This window comes from Macaca fascicularis, chromosome X, assembly GCF_037993035.2.
Source record: "Macaca fascicularis isolate 582-1 chromosome X, T2T-MFA8v1.1".
Classification (NCBI taxonomy): domain Eukaryota; kingdom Metazoa; phylum Chordata; class Mammalia; order Primates; family Cercopithecidae; genus Macaca; species Macaca fascicularis.
In genome coordinates, this window is record NC_088395.1 from 137,649,638 (window position 1) to 137,671,321 (window position 21,684).

Genomic DNA, 21,684 nt, shown 5'->3' on the forward strand with positions numbered 1-21,684 from the left:
CACCTATCTGTGCAGAAGCTGATGTAAGGAAGAATCCAGTAGCAAGTGAGTCATGCACATGGGCAGCCAGTCACTGGGCAGAGTCACTGCCCACTTATGAAGTTCTGCACTTGCTCCACAAATATCCCTGTGCTTGTGCAGGTGTGGCATTAAATAACAAAAACAGCGTGGCAGGTTGAGAGAGAGAGACTGCAGAAGAGAGAAAAAAAGCTTTATATTTGAGTACCTTTAACAGCACATCTTCCTGTTTTTTTGAATATGGAGCTTCACATTTACATTTTGCACTGGGCCTACAAATTCTGTAGCTAGTCCTGCCTGTAAGGATACTCTATTACTAAAGAATTTTGGTATCCTCTGAGATCTACCACTTCCCATATACAAGTGGTGAAGGCTGATGAGGTTGTAGTTGTCTCTGGTATTTCTAGGGCTGTTTGGAGGGTGGGGAACACTTTTACTAGCCAAAGAGATAGATGCTAAGTCAGTGTCTGCAGTTCAATCTGATAAGGCCCATTTTGTTCACCCTCCCAGCTGTGTTAAGCATCACACAACATGAAAGGGCTGTAGTAGACAGTATTCTAAGGTCGTGAGTCAGGAAACCTGAATGCTAAATCTGCCTCTGCCACTGACTCACTGAGTGATCTCCAGAATGCTGCCTTTCGTTGGGGATGCTGTTTTCTCATTTGTGAAAAAAAGCAGATTTGATTACTCTAGTGTTTTCAAACTGTCCTTGAGTTTCTGTAGAGGTGCCTCGGGGATGGAGAAGTGAGTACTAGGCTATGGGTGCCCCATACTTTATTCAGCCAAACATCTTACACTTTCATGTTTTGTAAATTTTTGTTCCATATTTCAAATTCTTTTAAAAAATCAGTCCAATGCTTAAAAAATTAAAATCCATCATTCTAAATTCTCACTATGGGTCTTTTCACCTCTAACTTCTGATTCTGAGAGTTTCTAATCATGAACCTCACAAAGGAAAAAATGCATTTTCATTCCAGGAAAAAAATCTGCCACGTCCTTGAGCCAGTGACCAGAGAAGAGAATAAATCCAGGGAGGACTAGGGATTGACCTGGGTGGTACTGAGCTAGAAGGTAAAAGCAATGAACAAAAAGAGGTTTAGATTCCTTATTTTGGAGTGACAGTGTCAACAAGAAACATCTGCCAAACCAGGAGGACCAACTAGAAGCTGGTATCCCAGGAGGTAAGATGTTCTAACTTTCCTCCCTTACACAACAAACTATAACCATGCCTGGTAGAGAAAATGGATGAATGAGGAAGGTTAGCTGTGAGTGAATTTCAATTCTGCTAATGTTTTTTGAACCATTACCAGATAACCAGGCCCTGTGTGGGACCTAGGTGGGAGACAAAAATAAAAATAATAATAATAAAAAAAACATGGCTCTATCCACTTAAGGGGTTTCAATCTAGGCAGACAAAACAGAATTTCAGAAAATTGCACAAAGAATTTCATTAGAAGGGCAAGCAGCATAATGCTACAAAAGGCATGCAAAGTACAATGGGAAAACAGAATATGCACACTCACTTTCCTTTGAAATGTCAGGAAAAGCTACCTAGAAAAGAAGATAGGATTTGAGTTTGGATTTAAAAAATGAATAGAACTTGGACAAACAGGGCATGGAGAGATTTACATGTCATATTTACGAGTTTCGAATTTATCTAATAGGCAAAGAGAGATGTGGAAATTTTAAGCATTTTGGAGGGTAGAAGAAGGCTGATGTGGTCGGATTTACATATAAACCTCTGTGGTTGTTGTGTGAAAGTAGATTTCACAAAATCCGGGATGAATTCAGGGAGAAGGGTTAAAGGACCATTTAGCTAATACCGGAAAAAAAAAAAAAAAGAGTGTGCCAGTGATAGTGGAGGCATCTGTGAGGGAGAATTGACAACATTTGGTGGTTGACTGAATGTAGCGAGTGGAAGGAAAGGAAGTGTTAAGGGTTGACTCAGGTTTAGGCCTTAAAAAACTGGATGGTGCCATTCACTTATGTAGGGGACAAGGAAAGAAGAGCATCAGGTTTAGAAGGGTTCAATTTTTGATATATTAAATTTGAAGTGCCTGAGAAACTACCAATTACAGGTTCCAACTGGTAGTTGGATATAAGGATCTGAAGCTCTAAGGGAACTGGGTTTCACATGGCTACCAAGTAAACTGCACTGCCAACCTCAACACTAGGGTTTAGGGTTTTTTGGAATATGGCTACTAAGGCTATATAGTTTCTGGGAGTAGTAGAGGCAGAAGAAAAGCTATTCTTAGGACTCAAAGATCCCTAGTTATAGATACAGATTAGGCACTAACCTAGATATAGATAAATGCTACTTTCTGCTTTTCCTTGCAGCTTGACAAATTTGATTATTTCTCTCCAACTAGTTATTTGATTTTGGTCACCTTCTCTTCTTTAGGCATTAGTTTTCTCATTTATAAAAGAGCTCAAGGTTGTTGTATTATTCATATATAGGACTGTATGGTTTTAAGAATATCTTGTTGCTCAATATATTTACACAAAATAGCAATATCCAGGAATTTCATGCAACCTTACAAATTCTGAGAATGAGTTAGCCATGGACTAATGAATTAATTGGGGTTTTATTTACACTTGCATTGTATGTTAGAAGTCTATTCAAGAATAGCAATGGACTTGGCCCTGGTCCACTCCTAATTTGCATATAGAAAAATTATAGCTGCAATTCAGGCCTGGAGTTCCTACTAACCAATGATTCATTGTTCTTTACAAAGGATTTGCAAACTCTAATTAGTGAGCCCAATCTATTATTTAGCTATCATCCTATTTAAGATTACCCCTATAAATCTCAATAATTGCACATGAGAATTCATGTATATGCTTACATTTTACAGCCTCACAGTGCAGTGGTGGTAGAGCATTTGGAATAGAAACATTTAGAAGTGTCCTGAATCTTTATGACAGATATGTACTGAACTTAATTCAGTCTTTGGAGCACTAAGTAAATCCTCAATATAAGGACATACATGGTACAGCAAAGTTATTTGCATCCCAATTGCCATCCATGTTCTCTTCTATAACTTGTAGTCAAATTATATGGTTTCCTAACCTTGTTATCTTGGAATTATTTTAACTCATGACTAGGGTTATCACACAGGCTTACCACCCCAACTGACATATTTATACCCACATACATATTTCCCTCCTAAATATTTCTTATCAGAGAATTGTTTCATAAAATATATATTATTTTGTTTATATAATTCCCGCCTACTGTGTTGCTGTTTATCTAGACAACTACTTTTAAACAATTAGAGTAATTCAGTTTTTCTTAACAAGACTTCATTTGCAGGCAAGGAAAACACTGTGAATAAAACCATGAGCAAGTCTTCACAGAACATTTTGCATTTTTGAGACATTCAATGGAAGACTAAGGACTGTGTCTCAATGTTTTTCATAGGGCAACTTTCACTTCCTCATTTCTCAAACTATAGATGAGAGGACTTAACATGGGGATCACCATTGTATAAAATACTGAGACAATCTGATTTCCTGTCCTGGATCCATGTCGAGAGGCGGGCAAATAAGTGTACATAGTTGTTCCATAGTACAGGCTAACAGCAATCAAGTGGGAGGCACAGGTGGAGAAGACTTTCTGTTTTCCAGAAGCTAAGGGAATTCCTAGGATAGTCATGAGGGTAGACATGTAGGAGACAAGGAGCACCACAATGGTGGTGACCAGGGTGAATCCCCCACAGCCAACCACCAAGATCAGGGGGTGATCCAAGGATCTGAGCAAACCAGTACCAACAATGAAGGAATGTCACAGAAGAAGGCAGGGAGGACACATGGTTGACAGAATGATAGTTGTGTGATGGAAGTTGTCACAGTGACCATCTTAACCCACCCACCAAGGTAGCATCCTGCTACCAAAAAAAGACAATGGCTTCTTGACATGGTAGTGTGGTAGAACAGTGGGTGACAGATGGCAGTAGAGCGGTCATAGGCCATGATGTTAAAAAATTGCATTCATCAGAGGCAAAGATTATAAACAAGCTCATTTGAGTTATACAGGAAAAGGAAAGAAACATACTGTAGCTTAGAAAACAAATTTAGTAGATTCTGTGGAATTGTAATGGAAGAGAAACAGACATCAAGGAAGGACTGATTAGAGAGGAAAAAGTACATGGGGTATGGAGGCGGGGGCTGACTCTGATCAGAACCACAAGGCCTAGATTCTCCAATACAGTGATGAGGTAAGCAATAAGAAAGACTCCAAATAGCAGGACTTCAAGCTGAGAGTTATCTGTCATGCCGAGAAGGATGAAGTAACTCACCATGGGTGAATTTTCCACTGGCACAAGCTGAGAATTATCCTTGAGTAGTTAAAAGTTCTTTAGACATGCTTTAAACGAGAAAATAAGAGAAAACTTGATGATATGGATAAAATAATACCACACAAAACACACAAATCCACAAAATTCTCCAACCCTGCCTCTCATCTACATTCTTACTTTAAATAATTTCTCAAATATTATCACCATTTTCTAGGTATAACATTGAAAATGTAAATGCTGAAGGAAAAGGGGAGGGTAGGGAAAGAAGGTTAAAAAAATGCAGAAATAAAAGGAACAAAGGGAAAAAAGTAAAAGTCTAGTCTGCAAAAGGTGCTTGATAATATTTATTGAAGGAATGAATAAATGAGGGAGAAAGAAAATGGGTGTCACCAAGAGATACTCTTTACTGAAACAGGACTACAAACTCTTAGAAAAAAAATCCATGCTATGGCATTATATATCACTGTCTCCCCCTTTTAAAAATAATGCCCAAGGAATTATTGAAAATGAGGTAACAATAGGACAAAAATGTTAACTCATTCTATCTTCACAGACATTTCCCCCCCTCCTTTCAGTATTTGTGACATTATTTCTGAGACAACAGAAGTCACCAATACTCACTATTCTGCTTGACCAGTAGAGCTCTTTCCAAGATGTTTATCATCATTTCACTTGTAGATTATTGTAGAAACCCACATGCTCCTAAATGACCATAAGAAACTGAGCTCAAGTTTGAAGGCATCACTTGTATGCTGTGAAAGAGAAACCAAAGAACGACCAACCCCCCCAGAAATTATGTAGCTCCTGGCTGATCTTCACCTGCTGATTCCTCTAACCATACTTGGGGCAAAGGTAATGCAGTTGCAAAACTGACTGTGACTTCTACAAGGACTTATTGAGCAGACATGTCTGAGCAAAGGACCAGATTGCACAACAGTTGGAGTTGGGTGCCGCTGGAGCTAAGTGCATGGTCACTGTTCCTCTCTCCTATAGTGATAGATTATCTCTGATGCTGGCTTGCTGCCTCATACAAATGCCCTGAGTGAAGTGCCAGACAAGAGAAGGGATGAGTCCACCTCCATTTATAAAATCTAAACTAACTCAGAGTCCCTGTGGCTCACTGGACGGCCATCGGTAAGTGGTGTCTAGAAGGGATTGCTGTATTTGGCTATAGGTAGACAAGGGGACTCTGACCATTGGTTAAAAGGACAGTCTTGGAAACAATAGACACTGCGGACTCCAAATATGGAAAGGAAAGGATTGGAACAAAGGTTGAAAAACTACCTATTGCATACTAGGTTCACTAACTACGTGATGGATTCAACTGAAGCCCAAACCTCAGTGTTATGCAATATACCCATATAACAAATCTGCATATGTACCCCCGAATCTAAAATAATAGAAAAAAGAAGAAAAAAAAGAAAGCCATTGCTGTTTCCATTCACCAGTAAAGACACAGGTTCTTTACTTGGCAGTAAAATAACCAGTTCTGGAGCTATAAGAATCTCTTTGAATCCTGGATCAGGAGATCACTGGCTCTGTAACCTAGGACTTAACCTATCTAAACTTGAATTTACAAATATTTAAGGGAGGGGCACTAGTAGAACCTATGTCACTGGGCAATTGTGAAGATTGAGTGAAGTATTGTAAGTAAAGCACTTGGCACATATTAGATGCTCACTGATTCCTACTTTCTCCATTCCTTCATGACCACTCCCATTTACAACTTTTTTTTCTCTCTCTATTTTATCAAATGGAAGCAGAGGTATTATGTGTCTACATTATTATTATTTTAGATGGACAGAAGTGAACCTTTGACAGACTAGCTGAAGTATACTGAAGTATAATTTCCATGCTCCACTCCCTATTACACACACACACACGCACACACACACACTTTGCTCAGAATGGATGAAAGAAGGGTCTTTCACTTGTGATGGTAATTCACTCATTTTTGCTCTACCCAAACTGTGAGAGTTAACTTCTGTTGCCGCCGCTGCTGCTGCTGCTACTCAACACAGCACCCCACCCAGGGGAACATTTAGCAACGTACACGATTAAATGGAGAGACTCAGGGAGAAAATTTGGGGCTGAATGGAGGTTATGGAAAGAGAACTGTTTTCAGAGACAAAGACATGAGTTCTAGTCCTGGCATTAATTTGTATTGTCATTCAGCTACAGAAAAGCCACTTAACCTCTTTAAGCCCCATATTTTCTCATCTAGAAAATTGTAAAAAGAAAACAATACTTACTATGCCTCTCTTTTAGGGTTGGCATGATACGATAATGAATGTGAAAGCACTCCGTAAACTCTGAAGGGTGATACAATACACATGGAATGGATCCCTATTATTATTCCATCATGGAAGGTGGGAGAGGGAGGAGGAAGATGGCAGATGATCATTTTCTGTTACCTGCTCCAGTTCTTGCTTACAGAGCTGCACTCTTCGCCCTCCCACTCACCCCCTACACACACATCATCTGCTCTGCCTCTCTACTGTGCAAGTTTCAACCTGGGAGGCTTGAAACAAACAGCTCTAAGCTGTTCACTTACATTGTATCATAAAAAATAGTTTTTAATGTTAGTTTCATGTTCTTGTATCATTTTTTAAATTTCCCATTTTAGGATAACTCTATTTCTTGATGTTCCCATGCTCTGCAGGCATTTAATAAATATTATTTCAAAGAGTAAGTGACTCTCTATTAGTCCCTAAAACACGACGAAATCTTTTTATTCAAAATAAGACAGAATTTCTTGTTCTTCCCAAAGGAAATAAACATTCAAAACTATGACTTTATGAAGGAAATGATTTGATCCTCCCATTCACATGTGCCACTGCATTCACTAATGTCATGATAGCAGCCAGAGCAGTTTTATTATTATTTTGGCTAATGTATCTTGGATGCTTACCTGTTGGAAATAGTCAAGCACTCTTATTTGTTGACGAAGTGACCCTTCAAGTTTTTGAAAAGTGAATTCATGTATTTGTCCCTGGAAGCATTTATATTTTCAGGACTGTTTCTTAAAAAAAAAATGATTACCCCTTTATCAGTTCCTTAGTTATGTTCACTGTGAATCTTCCAAAAATAGCCTAACATTTAGAATTTAAGTAAAATTTCACTTATTTACCTATTCAATAAAATTTCTTTAGTGGTTAATAAGCATCAGGCTTCTAAAATATCATTTATTCCTATCCACCCATTTCCAGGTGAAGAAATAAACAAGTTCAGAGAGGTCAAGGGACTTGCTAAAGACCTCACAGTGAATTAGTGACAGAGCTGGTGTTGGAACCCAGATCTCCTGACCTAATTCAGTGACTTTGAAACAGTATCTCTCTTCTTTCTTAACTTATTTTCTAAAGTTATTCTGGAGGGGACTTTCACCTTTGGTATATTTATTCTTCCAGTAACAGATAAAAGGTCATTCTCTGTCACTGTGTTTGAGCTATATGATCTTGAGCAAATTGCTTGCTCTTTTTGGGTCCTAGTTTCTTCGTCAATAAAATGGAGCAGCTGGACTAGGTGGTCTCTGAGGCTCTTTCCAGCTATGAGCTCTAATTTCCCATGGCTCTGTGAGTCATACTGTACACATATCACTGGTTATTCTCAATACCTAATAGAGAGAATCTGGGTGAGCAAATTTCTGTGGTTCCACGAGTCTATGCTATACAAACCACTCTACCTTTCTCTGCTCTTTCAGCCCTCACTGCATCAAAAATGTCATATTTACTTTTGGTCTCTGTTCAAGGAACTAAAGACCACTGAGGGAAGAGTATGGGAGGGATGTTTTCCAAATTTCCTAACTGCCTTAAGGCAGAAAGAACATGGTCAAAGATCTGGTCAAAGCATCCAGGTACATCCTAATAGTGTGATTGGGCAAACTGCTCAACCTCTTTGCCATCAATTTGCTTGTCTAAAATAGAAATAATGTTACCTGACATAAATGATTATTTGATGATTAAGTAAGAAAAAATACATAAAGTGCTTAACAGACATCTAAGTGCTTAATAAATGTTGCCTTTGCTGATCCTTAGAAGTTCATTTTTATTGTATGATTCAACTTAGATAAAATGTCCAGAAATAGACAAATCTACACAAACAGAAAGCTGATTAGTGGTTACCAGGGTCTTGAGTGATACAGGAATGGGTGGCATAGAATTTCTTTTTCAGGTGATGAAAATGTTCTAAAATTGATTGTGATTGTTGCACACCACTGAATATACCAAAAACTATTGAACCATATATATATATTTTTTTGAGATGGAATCTCACTCTGTCACCCAGGCTAGAGTGAAGTGGTGTGATCTCGGCTTACCACAACCTCTGCCTCCTGGGTTCAAGTGATTCTCCTGCCTCAGCCTCCTGAGTAACTGGGATTACAGGTGCCCGCCACCATGCCGGTTAATTTTTGTACTTTTAGTAGAGGTGAGGTTTCACCATGTTGGCCAGACTGGCCTCAAACTCCTGACCTCAAGTGATCCACCCACCTCGGCTCCCCAGAGTGCTGGGATTACAGGTGTGAGCCACCATGCCTGGCCTGAATTGCATACTTTAGATGTGTGAATTGTATGGTATTTGAATTATATCTCAATAAAGCTGTTACCAAAAAAGAATCACGATGGATATTGGGGGATAAAAGGTTTATTATAGATCGGTGATCTTTGGATACATCTAATCTTACTACTGACCTACAGTAGAGTTCTGGTAAGCACTGAATGAGATTATCAATTTAAGAGTACTTTGAAAAAGTTAACAGTGACAAAAGAAATGTATTCAGATGATAAAATCATAATTGGAGAAATAAAGAAAGACATGAATAAATGGAGACACAGTACTCCTGATGGGCAAGGCTAAAACTGTGAGAAAGAAAATATTCTTTAAGTTAATATATAGACTTAATGCAATACCAACTGAAAATTCTATAGGATACTGTACAGACCCATGACAAACTTATAGTGAAATTCACCTGGAAGAAGAAAAAGACAAAGATGCCAAAATATCTTATCTTATATAATGATGGTAGATAGCCTCTCAGGTTTTAAACTTTATTACAAAGCCACATGTATACAAAGACTGTTTGGCATTGGGTCAAAAACAAAGATTGATCAAGGAATAGTATATTTTAGAGAAAGAGAGCCAAACTCTTATATTAAAAAAAACTTTTCTGGTAGGCTAAAACACACACATAAAGGCAGCAAAAACAAATAAACGTTATTGGGAAAATTAGTAAGAAAAGTGAAGCTGGATATGTAACACATCATATGCTTTAATAAAATTCAGATGAATTAAAAGTTAAACATAAAAATCTAAGCTGTGAAACCAGGAAAAGAAAAACAGAACAGCATTGTTTCTCTAGCTATCGTGGCCATTGAAAAAATGAGGTGTCATCAAAGCCAGAATGATGTGTTAAGAACCAGGATGATGGGTTCAAATATATGACTAAAAATCTTTTGCATGCTGTACTATAGTAAAATGAAGATCAAAAAAGAAATAATCAAAAGGGAAAAATATGCAGTGAGCAGAACTTTTATTAGGTTGGTGCAAAAATAATTGTGGTTTTTACCATAAAAATAATGGCAAAAACTGCAATTACTTTTGCACCAGCCCAATAAAACAACTAGTCAAAACAAATAAAGAAATAATAAAACATGTAAGATCGACGTATGAAGCTCACTTGATACATTCTCATGGTCAAAGAGAATGGATAGCATGCGCAGTAGAGAACACATTGAGTATATAATTACATAACAAAACATACAACTTCAGCAAAACACAAATTAAAACACAAAGCTTTCCCCAACTTGGTAGGTATGTATATAATAATGACAACTGTTTGTTAGGAAATAGGTAACCATGTAAATTATTACTGGCAATGTTCATTTCCAGAACATATTATAACATTTTGCCCAGGTAATTTCATTTAGATATTATATCTTTCACTTCCAAAGATATAATATAAAATAAATGAAAATAAATTATGAAAAAATGTTCATTATGTTGCTATTTAAATATTCATCTACTATATACATATATCCGTAAATCACCATGTTATATACTTCGGGGATTCAATTATGTATAAGGCACTGCAATCACTGCCCTCATGGAACCTATAATATAATAGGAAAGGCAACATGGAAATAGAGGCAAAGTACTACAGGAACAAAGAAGAGGGACTGGGGAGTGGACCAGGGTGGGCGTGGGGAGAAGAAAGGTTTCATGGAGGAGGTGGCCCTGAACATAGACCTTGAAAGGTGAGTAGAGTTTGATGAAGGATGAGAGTGGTTAAAAGAGGAAAGCTCATTCCATGAAAAATTCCAAATACCCAATAACTGGGGGATGGATAAACACACTTTTGGATATTAACAGGCTAGATGTCTATGTAATCACCAGAAACAACCAAAAGAAATATATTTGTGAACTAACTTCAAGACACATAAAACCATGTCTGTACATTAAAAAGGTTAGGCAGGCACTCAGCGTGCTGGATATCCACAATGTTTGATTCAGTAAGGTTGCTCAAGTTCCACAATTTTAAAAAGTCAACAACACTATATAAAGGTGAGTGCTAAGTCAAACTTACAAGCATTTGCTCTGATCTTTCTCTGGGATTAAACTCTCAGGATCAGGAGGGCTGTGAGCACTGGGTTCCTGCAATGTCTTCAGAAAGTAAGAGTGGTAGTTGTTTGTGGTTACCGCAGGGGGCTGTATTCTGTGCTTCCTCTGCTCTTATATCTCATATGCTCTTATATCTCATATGAACACAAGTTATCTGCTTGATGTGTCACTTTCTCCCCCCGCCCCACCACACCTTCAGCCTCTCTCCCCCTCACACCCTAGCCCACTAAATCCTCTTCTATTTCAACAAAACAATCGCAATGTCTAGTTTCCCAAATCCCTGAGTAATGGGACAGGAGTTAGGAGTGCTCAGAACATCTGTCTTGTTTTACTAAGTCTACTGATGGGGAAAAAGAACAGCAGCCAGGATTGGGAACCTTAGTTTATGTAAGCTTGGAATTCATCAACTCTGATTTCTGCCTGCTACATTCTTACCCAAATTTATTGTGTGTTCCCTCTGCAAACATAAAATAGAAATGTGAAAAGCAATTTAGAGTTACTCAAAGAAAAACTTGTCTCTCTGCTTGAAGTTTTTCAAGTTATAGGTCCTGGGCAGACACGTAAAAATAGACCAGTTTTTATTGCCTGTTCAAAATCAGTGGCTCTCAGTGAAAAGACCCATCCCACTGTTGATGCCCCCTCCACACTTTGTGGGATTTCAACAAATTGCACAAGGTTATTATACTCATCTACAATTTCTTGTTAGTTTTTTAAGGAGAACTTCAGCATTTCACCCATCTCTCCCAATTATTTCTCCTGAAAAGACTGAAGCATTTAGCTTCTTGGACTTCTCTCCATATAAATGGCCACTCATGGGTCAATTGTGTGGTGTTCAAGACAAACAATATACATCATGTAATAAAGAACCATTCTCCCCTGAGGGAATCTGAGACTAATTGAAAGGTTACTGTGTAACAGGCTCCCTTTTCTTAATCATATCTTGTGTTTGCGCAAATGTTAAAAAAAAAAAAAAAAAAAACTCCCACCAATGTATTTTTATCCAAATGCCACTCAATTCGATTATAATAATTTTATTGCCCTAACATCCCTGTGAAATCAGTAAACCAGAGATGGAACAAACAGATCTGCATTGGTTTGAATCAGGCAGTATGTTCAGGTTCCCAAATTAGAAGGAGCAGTGGTCTGATTGTCTGAAGAGATGGACCCTGGCCGTGGCACTAACTAGCTATCTAACCATTGTCTAATAACACCCCCTTTCTGGTCCTCATTTCCTCTTTGGAAAGCAAGAGATTGGAGAGACAATTTGCAGAGGTTTTCTTCCACTTCTAAGATTCAATGAGTCAAAGTTTGGAGACTTATTTCAGTCTTATTTCACTATTACAAAATGGAAAATATATTGGCTTTGTAGCAAAAATACTTGGGCCTGAATCTTGGATTTACCACTAAATAGTAGTGTTACTTTGGTCGAGTCACCCTCTCTAATCCTTACCCTTCCTCTATAAAATGGAAATAGAAATCCCTTATATGCTTATTGTGACAATTAATTAAGAAAACATACATAAAGCAAATGGCACGTGATGGATTCTCAATAAATGGTAGCCACACTTAACTGCTTCATAGGCCAACACACTGGAACATTGTCTGCAGAACATATTTGTATATTTCTTAACTATAAATATTCTTTCTATATCTAAAAATAAACATGAATCTTCTCCACTTTTTCAGTTAGAGAATGGATTATCAAGAGCATAATTACTATATTAACAACTTGATTTTACATATGAGGAAAATGAAGTTTATATGACTAGTCCAAAGTCATACAGCGAGTTAATGACAGAGCTGTCTAGGATCCAGGTCATCAAATCCCAGGATGGTATATTTTACACACCCAATTGATACTCTTTCCAATGAACCATGTTGCTATTAACAGTTTGTGGTGTCAGACAAAAATAATAATGATTTTTATACACTCTATTACTTAGCTAAGTCTATCAAGAACAGAAAAAGAGAATACCGGATATCTGAGTAACTCAAGCTAAAACACTTTTTCTAAATTTCAAGACAAAATAACTAAACAGAAACATTTGAGTAACTGAGGGAGCAGCAAGACAGATGAATGTCACTATTTGTCTCCCCATATCTACCTTTGTCTCCCTTCAAGTTAGCCTGATCTTCTGAATGAAGGGGACCACTGTTTAGCCAGAAACCTACGAGAAATCCTTAATAGCTTTATATCTCCTTCTATTTCACCTCCTCCCTTACCTAAATGTAACCAAGTTCTTCTAATTCTATCTTCTAAATCCCTCTTGATTCTGGTCAATTCTTTGTACCTCACTTTAGCAGGTCATAATCTTTTCTCACCTGGACTGCTACAACAACCTGTTACCTCATCTCCATTTTGCTGTTCTTACTACCTAAAAATCAATTATTTATAGATAGTTTATCTTTTTAGAGGAAAACAAGAATATGTACCGAAGCTTGAAATTTTATGTAGTAAAATTGTATTTGTGTAACTTGTCTTGTACACTTTCCTCGATTTGCTAATTATCTCATTTTTATTTGACTAATTTGCTATATGTATATATCTATTTTTCCACAAATGCTGTCAGATGTTATGACTACAAATATATTTTTCAAAATAATAAAATATGCAAAATTAATGTATTCAAAAACTTACCGGATGTCTATTATGTCCTAGACACTAGGGATGTATAGTCAACAAGACAGACAATGTCCCTATTCTCATAAACGTGTATACTAGTGGACAGAGAAAGATAATTAGCAAACATATGAATATATAATACAATGGCAATGCTATAATAAATATGTTAAATGACATGATGAAAAATAAATAAGAGTTTATAGTTAAAGAGAGTGAACCAGGCACTCATGCTTATCTATAAATGACATAAAATAATTATTTTAGTGGCATAAACCCATGAGGGAAAAGAAAAACAGGAAAGAGTATGAGACAGCAACTTTCAGGAATAGAAAGGCAAAAGAGCAAATATCAGCTGATTAGCAGACTTAATAAACTGGAATCTTAAATCAGCATTGAGGAAATTAAGAACAATTTGCACCAAGGAAGCATCAGGCACCTCTGTAAGTGAGGGTGAAAGTGGAGCTGAAAACAGAGGGATTGGTTGAAAGATGGTTTGAGAACCAATAGGCCTCCAATTCCCCTCCTTTGTTACTCACAGCTGATCATTCCCCCACATACTTCTCTCTTATAGAAGAGTAGAGATTTAGTCTCTGATAAATAAAATACAGAGTGTTAGGATTGGGTGTCTCATACAGAGCTGAGTGTGAGATTAAGTGAACATCTAGCTATATACTACATATTGAGATCACCAACCATCTTTTCTTACATGACTCCCAAAACCTAGAACCAAGGTCCATATTTCCCACAAGTAAAAGTGGAAGTTTACTGAGAGAATCTGAGCAACCTTATAGTAAATTATGTAAAAATAATTAGAAGATCACCAAAGGAAGAGATCCAGTCAAATCATCCTATAGTGACACTCACCATGACAAAAACTTTTAATCAGCTTTTTTGTGTCCCATCCAAACATAACCAAACATCTAAGGATTCCCAGACATGATTTTTAAAAATTCTATGATGAAATGAAGGCAAGGAAATAAAACAATTTAAGAAAAGAGACTGCAGTGAAACGATCACTTAAAAATCATTGAGATTATTAGAAATATGAAATAAGATATTATAGTCATTAAAAAGAACAGTATACTATTAAAAATGAACATTAAATAAAAGAACTCTTAGATATTTCAAATGACAGCAGAAATGCAATTTAACTAGAAGTAGTGGAAAATGAAGTTGAAATTTTATGGAAAAACCAGACCGAAGAGACAAAAACATAGAAAATAAGAAATAAAATATTTTTTTAAATTAGAGAATCAAACCAGGAGGTCCAACATAAGAACTGCAGTTTTTCATGGAAGAGAAGAGAGCAAATGGAGGGGACAACATTATGAAATAAATCAATTTTAAAAATCCCAGAATTGAAGAAATGGTTTCTAGATTAAAAGGGAAATTGAGTTCGCAGCAAAATTGATAAAAGTTGACCCACACTAAGACACACCATGTTTAAAGTTAAGAACATTGGACACCAAGCAAAGATTACATCTGAATGATGGAAATTGAGCAGAAAGGCAAAGGTAAGTAAGGGCCAGAGATGGCCATAATTGCATGGGAATGTGTACCACTACTATATCTAACCCATCGAAGTTTGCCTGCTTTACTCTAAAAGGACATTCAGTATTCAAAGGCTTCTCTCTATTTACACTGTTCCATCTTAGTCCAATCCACTATTATCTTTCTCTTGGATTACTACAGGAGCCTGTATCTGGTCTCTCCGCCTTCACTCTGGTTCCCTATAGCCCATCCCCCAGACAGCAGCCAGAAGTGTAAATTGCAAAGTGTAAATCAGACCCTTTCTCTCCTCATCTTAATCTCCCAATGGCTTTTCATTTCATCCAAAATTAAATCCAAATTCTTCACACTAGCCTTCTGGACTCTCCATAATATGGCCCTTGACTGCCTTTTGATCTCATCATTGGTCTTTTTCACTACTTTTAGCCACACTGATCTTCTTCATGGTCTGTGTACATACCCAGCACATTTACAACTTAGGGCTTTTGTACCTGCGAGTCTTTTCCTTAAGATCTTTTCATGGCTAGCTCCTTCTCATAACTTAGGTCTCAGCTCAGTTGTCACTTTCTCAGAGAAAAATTTCCTAATCAGCTTATTTAAAGTACTCACTGAGAATTCTAGTAGGGTCTTCAAGATAGCTAACTAGAGGCATCTTGTGCTCACCTCTTCCACTAAGAAGAAGGAAAATAATGAGCAAATTGTCACATTTCAAATAGATCATCCAAGAAAGAATGCTGGAATTCAACAGAAAAGTGACAGGAAACTCCTAAAGCAAGGACAGAGAGGAAAGCAAGGCAGCCTGCTCAGTTGAGATTGGCTGAAAGCCCAGAGGTACTCCCCAATGTGTGGAAAGAGTAAGTGAGGGACCCTCAGCAGACTACATTCCCACAGTGAACTCCTGAAATCCTAGCCACAGAAAACCTCCTAGACGCTCATGGGTCTGAAATTAGCACTCAGGCTGGGGAAGGAACAAGAGGCCTAGTCAAGATGTTGGTACCTCCAGCACTCTGTAGCCACCATGTAGAGACAAGTCCAGCCCCTTTTCATCGGAAACCCCCACCTCCTACTCCAGCTGGCAGGGCCCCTGGATCATGACCACAGAACTGTCGCCCCAACCATGACTGAGTATATCCACTGGTAGTGGCCTGGTGTTTCCCTAGGGAGAGGTCTTCAGAGGCATCCAACAGCCCCTCTGCCACTGCCACAGTAGCATTTCCTTCCCTGCTGCAATCAGTCTGGGAAAGAAACAAAGAGCCTGAGGGTTGGCTCTTTTCAAATATTTTTAGAAAAACTTGTTTCCCTGCCAGCTGTCTTTAAGGGCAGCATGCTCCCTAAGTCCCACATCACAATAAATATTATTTAACATAGACCAATAATTCCGTATCACATTTGAAAATACACCTGAGCATCTAGCATGCCACAGTCACCATATGAAGAGGAGATCAATCTCTCCTCTCTGTAAGCCTTCAACACCCTACTCCCCAACAAGCTATGCCAGCAGTGCAGCTACCCCACCCCACTGATTGAACACTCCCAGTAACTGTGGCTCCATGTTTCTTAGAGGTGGAGCCCCTAGAGGACACAAAAACCTCTCCGCCACTGCCTCTGCAGTGGTACTGCCCCTGCTGCCCTCAGACACTGTTCAAAAGAAGATATACATGCAGCCAACAGGCATATGAAAAAAAAGATCAACATGATTCATCATTAGAGAAATGCAAATCAAAACCGCAATGAGATACTATCTCAGATCAGTCAGAATGGCTACTGCTAAAAAGTCAAAAAATAACAGATGCTGGTGAGGTTGCAGAGAAAAGGGAACACTAGCCAGGTGCAGTGGCTCACTCCTGTAATCCCAGCACTTTGGGAGGCCAAAGCAGGTGGATCACTTGAGGTTGGAGTTCGAGACCAGCCTGGCCAATGTGACAAAACCCCATCTCTACTAAAAATACAAAAAATTAGCTGGATGTCGTGGCAGGAGCCTGTAATCCCAGCTACTTGAGAGGCTGAGGCAGGAGAATCGCTTGAACCCGGGAGGTGGAGATTGCAGTTAGCTGAGATCACATCACTGCACTCTAGCCTGGGTGACAGAGTGAGACTCCTTCACACAACACAGAAAAAAAGAAGAGGAGGAAGAGGAAGAAGAAGGAGAAGGAGAAGGAGAAGAGGAAGAAGGGGAAGGGAAAGGGGAAGAGGAACAGGAAGAAGGGGAAGGGGAAGAAGAGGTAGAGGAAGAAGAAGAAAGAAGAAGAAGAAGAAGAAGAAGAAGAAGAAGAAGAAGAAGAAGAAGAAGAAGAAGAAGAAGAAGAAGAAGAAGAAGAAGAAGAAGAAGAAGAAGGAGGAGGAGGAGGAGGAGGAGGAGGAGGAGGAGGAGGAGGAGGAGGAGAAGAAGAGGAGGAGGAGGAGGAGAAAGAAAGAGAAAGAAAGAAAGAAAGAGAAAGAAAGAAAGAAAGAAAGAAAGAGAAAGAAAAGAGAACGGGCACACTTAACACACTGCTGGTGGGAGTGTATATTTGTTCAGCCACCATAGAGAGAAGTTTGGAGATTTCTCAAAGAACTTAAAGCGAACTACCATTCAACCCAGCAATCCTATTACTGGGTATATACCCAAAGGAATAAATCATTCTACCATGAAGACACATGCACATGTATGTTCCTTGAAGAACAAAGACATGGAATCAACCCAAATGCCCATCAGTAGTAGACTGAATGAGAAAATGTAGTACATATACACCATGGAATCAGTGTAAATGCCCATCAACGACAGATTAGATAAAGAAAATGTGGTACATATACACCATGGAATGCTATGTAGTCATAACAAAGAACGAGATCATGTCTTTTGTGGGAACATGGATGGAGCTGGAGGCCATTATCCTTAGCAAACTGATGCAGGAACAGAAAACCAAATATCGCATGTTCTCCCTTGTAAGTGGGAGCTAAATGATGAGAACCCATGGGCACATAGAAGGGAATAACAGACACTGGAACTTACTTGACGGTGGCAGGTGGGAGAAGGAAAAGAAGCAGGAAAAATAACTATTGAATACTAGGCTTAGCACCAGGATGACGAAATAATCTGTACAACAAACACCCATGATACAAGTTTACCTATATAACAAAACTGCATATGTACCCTTGAACCTAAAATTTAAAAAATTAAAAACAAAGTCATGGAGTTAACCTAAGTGTCCATCAATGGATGGATGGATAAAGAAAATATGATGTTACACAAAATGGAATACTATTAGGCCATTAAAAGAATGAAATCCTGTCATTTGTAGCAACATAAATGGAACTGGAGATCATTATGTTAAGTGAAATAAGCCAGACAGAAAAAAAGACAAATACTGCTTACATGGAGGTTTAAAAAGTTTATCTCATGGAGATAGAAAATAGAATCATAGATATCAGAAGCTGGAAAGAGTGTGTGCATTGGAGGGCAGATGGAGAGTTTGGTCAATGTGTACAAACATACAATTAATTAGATAAAAGAAGTAAGTTCTAATGCTTGATAGGAGAGTAGGATGACTATAGTTAGCAACAATGTATTGTATTTTTCAAAGTAGCTGGAAGATAGGGCTTGATTGTTCCCAGCACATAGAAATGATAAACACTATGGTGATAGATATCCCAAATATGCTGACTTGATCATTATGCATTATATGCATGTAATGAATATTCACTAGATGGAATTAATAACTTGGATTGCCCCTGCAAAAGAGACCCCTAGAGATACAGACTCTCCTGGATTCCCAAGAACATTCAGATTAGTGATAATAGATTTCCTTTCCTTATAGGTCTTATGACAGGCCTTGTTAGGGAGGTAGTAATTATGTTAGTCTTCTTAGTTGAGTTGCCATAACAAAAGAACCATAGATGGGTAGTTTAAACAAGATAACTTTAGTTTTGCAGTGTTCTGGAGGGTGGAAGTCCAAGACTAAGTTGCTAGCATGGTTACTTTCTGGTGAGGGTTCTCTTCCTGGCTTACAGATGATAACCTGCCTTCTCATTATGTCCTCACCTGGTTGGGGGGTAGGAGGGAGAAGAGAGGGCTCTTTAGTGTCTCTTCTTATAAGGGCACTAATTCTATCATGAGTGCCTCACCCTCATGACCTCATCTAAGCCTAAACAAAGGTTCCAGTCTCCAAATACTGTCATTTGTGAGGTTAGGGCTTCAACATTTGAATTTGAGGAACCACAATTCAGTCCACAGCAGTAAGGAAACTGATAGGGGAAAGTGGCAACACGACAGGCAGGGTTATTAGGAGATACAATAGACTGAATAGAGGTCCTAATCACATTTTCTTCTAGATTTGTATATCTGTGGAGCTCACAGAAGAACTCTTATGTTTCCATTATGTCAACTCCCAGCACTCCCTTCTCCATTCTACTACCCTCCCAAACTACTCTGTGATAAATCAAGGATTGCCATATTCTAAAGTGTTCCAATGGGATTCAGTTCCATAGACAGGGAAGGAATTTCTTCGTGTTTAATAGATAAGAAATCTAATACTCATTGTAGGGAAGTAATATGCTCATAGTCTCACTGAAAACAATATTTCAAGCCAGATTTGTGACACATAGTTCTTATCTTCCAGCAGAAAGCTTTTCTTTCTGAGTACTTGGCTATTTTCTGAATAGACCCAGGCCTCAGGTTGGTTATGAGATAATTCAGCAGAGATTTACAGGCTGCTAAAAATGCTGGGTCACTGTAATCCATACTCTGTACTTCACTGTTATTTCCATCTTTCTGGATACTCTATCCCAGTAACTGAAAATTAGAAAGAGCCCCTCCCTACTCCACTTTGTCCACCAACCTCCAAACATCATTAGGGGAGAAGAACGCTGTGTACTTATCCCCTTGGCACTTCAGGTGGCAAAATTTTATCCTTTCTCAGGCCAATTAAAAGTTTGCAAGCACTTTGTTCCCCTGCCAGATGTCTTTAAGGACAGCAATCTCCCTAAGTCTCACATCACAATAAATATTACTTAACATAGACCAATAATTCCATAGCACATTTTAAAATATCAAGATTACTACTGAGATTGAAACATTGACTGGAAAAGAGCCCCAATGATTTCCTGATTTTGAAGCAATCATGGATGTGGAAACTGTCACCTTCCCAAAACTCAAGTCCTTCGGGAAGCCTTTCAGGATTAAAAACCCACCTAACATTGACTACTCAATTGCTCTACTTTGCATTCTATTGTTTGCCCTTGTTTAGTTGTTGCTTTGAAAACACTATTTTGGGATGAAAAGTTGTCAGTGTGCATGTGTATGCTCTCTCTAACTAACTTGTGTGTTCCATATAGCTGCTTCTCAGTACAGTCTTGACTGCCTGTGCTTTATGTGTTCTAAATTTCATTTTCATGCATCTCTTTTCACTGATACAATAATCAGAAGTTGTGGGGAAGCATAAGAACTAAGGTTTGACAAAATATAGCTCATGCAACAGTTAGCACATGCTGAATAGTAAAATGTGATAATTCTGTAACACTGGGAGCTAAATGATTTAACTTTGGTGCCCAAATATCTCGCTTCTAAATACCCTTTAATATTCCCCCATGTCCCAGTTTCTCCCTTATGTTGATGCCAACAAAACCTTAATAAAGTGATCATTAAGGTATGACCTCAGAATGAAAGAAAATATGATTCTTCTCAAGGACATCTACGTATAAGAACTCTTTTATAGGAGATGGTAAGCAATGAACTTGATACGTGAGATTAGATGGAACAGCGATGCTGTATGTCATCTAGTCTTTGCTGTCCCACTCTTCCCAGCATCTCCTTTCATTGTTGTTAAGGATGTCTGTGGGAGAAGAAGAGAAAAAAGTAAGAAGGGGCATCACTGGACCCTTGGCTGCCCTCTACCAACTGGGTGAGAATTGGAGGAGAGAGGAAACCTATAGGCTGCTTCTCATGTTTCATTTCCTTTTCCCTAATCCTGAAGAAGAACTGCAATATTGTCTCTTTCTCCCATTAATGAAGCAATGAATAAGTGAATAGCCTGGTGGCCCACCTCAGAGAGGTTGCCAGTGATGCAGTAGAGACTGGCTTCAATTTAGCTGACAAACTATTAACTGTTTTTAGTGTTTTTCACAAACTTTTGTTAGACAGATTACTTAAAGGTGTTTTATCCTTTTTCTCCCTATTTTCTCATTTCTTCATCTCAAACAAGAGTGTACCTCCACCACCAACTCCAGGTGAACTCTCTTAGCTAAACACTCTTCTGTAATAAGCCCCTTACCCACACATACAACATAGGTGAACTGATTTGGCAGAATGTAATTTTATTGTCACGAACTCTCTTAGCTGGAAATTAGGAAACTTCTTGAATTATATATCAAAATATATATACAAAACACACAGTGTTCGTTGAAAAGAAATTGTGCTCTTTCTACTACCCACCTTCAAGTCATATACAATCATGTTTCTGCGACAACATGCATAAATGTATCCGACTGGAAAGCATAGAATTGTCAAATATCAGAGCGGGAAGGGAATGTAGAGATAATTTAGCCTAACCCTCTCATTTTACAGAGGATGAGGTTAATAACCAGAGAGAGGACTTTACAAAGGTCACTCAGGTAGTTGAGAACAGAAGTGAGACTAAAACCATG